This window comes from Nannospalax galili, unplaced genomic scaffold (genome assembly GCF_000622305.1).
Source record: "Nannospalax galili isolate Female #2095 unplaced genomic scaffold, S.galili_v1.0 scaffold1937, whole genome shotgun sequence".
Classification (NCBI taxonomy): Eukaryota; Metazoa; Chordata; class Mammalia; order Rodentia; family Spalacidae; genus Nannospalax; species Nannospalax galili.
In genome coordinates, this window is record NW_008339340.1 from 189214 (window position 1) to 193985 (window position 4772).

Genomic DNA, 4772 nt, shown 5'->3' on the forward strand with positions numbered 1-4772 from the left:
AGCAAAACCAAAGTCCAGCAAAGTAGCTCAAGGCTGGACATCTGGGATTCACTCACGATCTTCTGGCCTCCAAAGGATTCTGGCAGCTCCACTTATCTGACTAGGCCGTCCACACACACTCAGCTCATCTCGCAGACCCAGGCCAGCTCCATTCCACACCTACTGCTGTCCTTGGTGGTCCTCCCATGGTCCTAGCATCTCCAAAAAGCTGGGGTCTCCACTGCAACTGAGGCTACATCTTCACCAATGGCTTCTTCTTGCCTCTCCAGGTACAAAGCCGCAGATTCTCTCCATGACCCCTACAATCCTGGGGTCTTAACTGCAATTGAAGCTGCACTTTCACCTATGGCCTTTCCTGGCACCTGAGTGACAAGCCTCAGCTGCTCTCCATGACCCCTTCATGCTTTCAACATGAGAACCATGCAGGAGACTCTTACACATTATCAAGTCCTGCTTCCAACTTGAAATAGAGGTGCAGGTCCCCTCTGTGTGCTGATCCTGAGGAAATACCTCCCAGAAGACTTCACCACAGTGATGCTGGTCTCTTGTTACTTACAGCTGATTTTTCAGCCCCAGCTAACCAGCATCAGGTTCTGGTCTTCTTAATCACAGCTGATTCTTCAGCCCCAGCCAACCAGAACCCACAGATTCTCAATCCAAAATCTCACAGGAACAGCCCCGATAGTCTCAGCTTCCCTTTGAAGCTTCACAAGCCAAGCCTCTATCGTCTACAACTCTTTCAGTATAACTTTTCCAAGCTCCACTGCAACAAACTCTGAGAACTCAATGGTTTTTCCAGCCCAAGGTCCCAAACACTTCCACAATCCTCCCCAAAGCAACTGGGTCAGGTCTGTCACAGCAATACCCTACTCTCTGGTACCAATTTCTGTCCTAGTTTGCTTCTCCAATGCTGTGACAAAACACTCTGACCAATACCAACATGGGGAGGAAAGGGTTTACTTCAGCTTACATCTCCAGGTCACAGTTCATCAGGGAGCCCAAGGTAGGAACTGAGGGCAGGAACCTGGAGGCAGGAGCTGAAGCACAGACAATGGAGGAACGCTGCTTAATGGCTTTCTCCCTGGCCCCTGCTCAGCCTGCTTTCTTATGCAAGACAGGCCCACCTACCCAGGAGTGGTACCATCCACAGAGGGCTGGGCCCTCCCATATCACTCAAGAAGATGCCCCTCAGACATGGCCACAGGCCAGTCCAATAGAGGAAATTCCCCAATTGAGACTCCCTCAACCCAGATGTATCAAGTTGACACTAAAGCTATCCAGCACAACTGACCCCTTGTCAACCTGACACACAAACAAACACATCATTAAACCACAACCTTTCCAATTCTTGTCCCCAAGATATAATGTTAATCTATCACAACATAAGACAGTACAACTTTTAAAAAAAGCCCCATACTCCTTAAAAAATCCAGACACTTAAAAGTTCTCAGTCTCTTAAAAGTCTCTTAACTGTGGGCTTCAGTAAAATCCAAAACAAGTACTGTCTTATTTCAAAGAGAAGAATAGGGGACACCTAAGCAAAACCGAAGTCCAGCCAAGTAGCTCAAGGCTGGACATCTGGGATTCACTCACCATTTTCTGGGCTCCATAGGGTTCTGGCAGCTCCATTTTTCTGACTCTGCTGTCCACAGCACACACAACTCATCTTGCAGACCCAGGCCAGCTCCATTCCACACCTACTGAAGTCCTTGGTGGTCATCCCATGGTCCCAGCATCTCCAAAAAGCTAGGGTCTCCACTGAAACTGAGACTACACCTTCACCAATGGTCTCTTCTTGCCTCTTGGGGTGCAAAGCCTCAGATTCTCTCCATAACCCCTTCAATCCTGGGGTCCTCACTGCAACTTAAGCTGCACTTTAACCTATGACCTTTCCTGACCTCTCAGGGTGCCAAGCCTCAGCTGCTCTCCATGACCCCTTCATGCTTTCAACAGCAGAACCATGCAGGAGACTTTTACATATTACCAAGTCCTGCTTCCAGATTGAGATAGAGGCTCAGGTCCCCTCTGTGTGCTGATCCTGAGGAAATACCTCCTGGAAGACTTCACCACAATGATGCTGGTCTCTTGTTACTTACGGCTGATTCTTCAGCCCCAGCCAACAAGAACCCACAGACTCTCAATAGTCTGCTTCCCTTTGAAGCTTCGCAAGCCAGGCCTCCACTGTCTACAACTCTTTGAGCATAACTGTTCCAAGCTCCACAGCAACAAACTCTGAGCACGCAATGGCTTTTCCAGCTCAAAGTTCTAAACACTTCCACAGTCATCCCCAAAACAGGTCTGTCACAGCAATATCCCACTCTCTGTTACCAATTTCTGTCCTAGTTTCTTTCTCCATTGCTGTGACAAAACACTCTGACCAATACCCTACAACTCTTTGAGCATAACTGTTCCAAGCTCCACAGCAACAAACTCTGAGCACGCAATGGCTTTTCCAGCTCAAAGTTCTAAACACTTCCACAGTCATCCCCAAAACAGGTCTGTCACAGCAATATCCCACTCTCTGTTACCAATTTCTGTCCTAGTTTCTTTCTCCATTGCTGTGACAAAACACTCTGACCAATACCCCACCTGGAAGCAGGAGCTGGAGCACAAGTCATGGAGGAATGCTGCTTACTGGCTTGCTCCCCTGGCCCCTGCTCAGCTTGTTCTCTTATCCAACACAGGCCCACCTGCCCAGGGGTGGCACCACCCACAGTGGGCTGGGCCCTCCCACATCACTCAACAATCAAGAAAATGCTCCACAGACATGGCCACATGCCAGTTCAATGGAGGCAATTCCTGGAGGCAATTCCCCAACTGAGGCTCCCTCAATATGAACTGCCAGACATGGGTGCTGAGAACTGAACTCAGGTCCTCTGCAAGATAATATATGTTCTTAACCACTGAGCTATCGCTCCAGCCCCCAAAAGTTGTCATTTAAACTAGTGATCTTTAGTCCAGACTCAAGACAGCTTGATGAACTCAGAACTAAGTGTTGGAGGCTGAGAAGCCACTGCCTGTTGATTAACCAGGCTGGTAATACCTAATCAATTAACTACCACAGTCTGCTGCTGATCACTGGCAAGCAGATGATCCCACCTAAAATATTTTATTTCTTGCAGTAAGATTTTTATTTATCACTTAGGAATAGGTGACAAGACTTACTGGGAAACTCTTATGTAATTGTGTTCATTTTGAAAAAAAAAATCAAACTAATTTATATCATTATCCATAATAAGAACTAAAACAATGGATCTCTATAAGTTCCGGGCCAGCTGGGTCTACAGGGGACCCTGCCTCGAAAAAAAAAAAAATCAATATAATAAAATGTTATGTAAGTTTTAAAATTTAAAAATTTGGAAAACATTTATGATATACTAATGCTTAAACAATGATATGGAGCTATGAAAGAAGCCAAGCACAGTGATGCATGCCTGTTATCCCAGCACTCAAGAGACTGACACAGGAAACTGAGGCAGGAGGATAAAAAGTTTAATGCCAGCCTGTCTCAAAACACAGTGAGAGAAAGTAAGAGAGAGCATACAGGAACCATACCTACTGTAATATTACCAGGTATCTAAGTGTCAGGGGTCTGCTTTTAATTCTTTTTGTATTTGGTATTTACACTTGATTAGAATCATCAGAAGATATGTATTTCACTATAATGGTATAAAAACAATACAAAATAGCTATAGCTAAAAGGATAAAATACAAATACATTTATTTTACTAACAAAGAAGCTAAAAAATTGGAGCTGTCACAGCAGATATGACAGCATGTACAAGACCTGAGCAAGCTCAAGCCAGACAAAAATCCCATAATGGAGGAGGGAGAAGGGCAAGAGGCTCCATCTTAGCTGAGGAGCTATTGGCAATTGATAACTGCTAAGAGGAGAGTTAGTCTTCCTTTTTCTTTTTAAAAATATTTTATTTGGGCCAGGAGTGGTGGCACACGCCTTTAGTCCCAGCACTCGGGAGGCAGAGGCAGGCAGATCTCTGTGAGTTCAAGGCCAGCCTGGTCTACATAGTGAGTTCCAGGACAGCTGGGGCTACAGGGAGACCCTGTCTCAAAAAGACAAAAAAAAATTTTATTTGGGGGGCTGTAACATAATACAATTAAGAAATAGTTCAGTTTGACACTCGCATGGTGAGGAATGACAGTAGGAAAAATATGTTCTTTGTTTTTTACAATTAAATTATATTTCTTTAAGCTCAGAACACTGTATATAAAATAAAAACACTGCAATTCACAATTTACAATAGTCTAGAATCTGGGCCTAAGGTGTTTTAGGCAGCATTTGTTGGTGCTGCATGGCACGATGACAAGTATCATGCAAAAATGCTCATGTTGTGTGTGCAGAACCAAGGCTGCAGTGAGGTCTTGGGATGCACACAAGCCAGCCCTTCCAGAAACACCTTGCATTCGTTATATATTTTATTTTGAATTAATTTTTGGTCACTGCAATCAATAATTAAAAACCTTTTATTGTTGTCAAAATGTTTCACAACTCCCGCTTTAGTTACGCAACTCCATCCATGGTGGCAACCCATAGTTAAGATGGACTCTAGAGAGCTTCACCATGAAATGATATGCCGTCCTTCATAAGGCAATATCCACTGTCCTATTATGCTACTTAATCCTTTCCCTGCTGCCCTGTACTGCCACTTTTATCATGAGTCAGGTAACTGTATAACCTGGGGCTTTCCCTGTACTTTCTCTCCTATCACACGTTCTATCCTATCAGATGTATTCTATCCTATCATACCATTGTC

The 4772-nt window shown here is 44.7% G+C and overlaps 1 pseudogene; it reads left to right on the forward strand.

The window, feature by feature from the left end:
• The first annotated feature begins 4672 nt into the window (after positions 1–4672).
• LOC103734789 overlaps positions 4673–4772 on the forward strand; it is a 4043-nt pseudogene continuing 3943 nt past the window's right edge.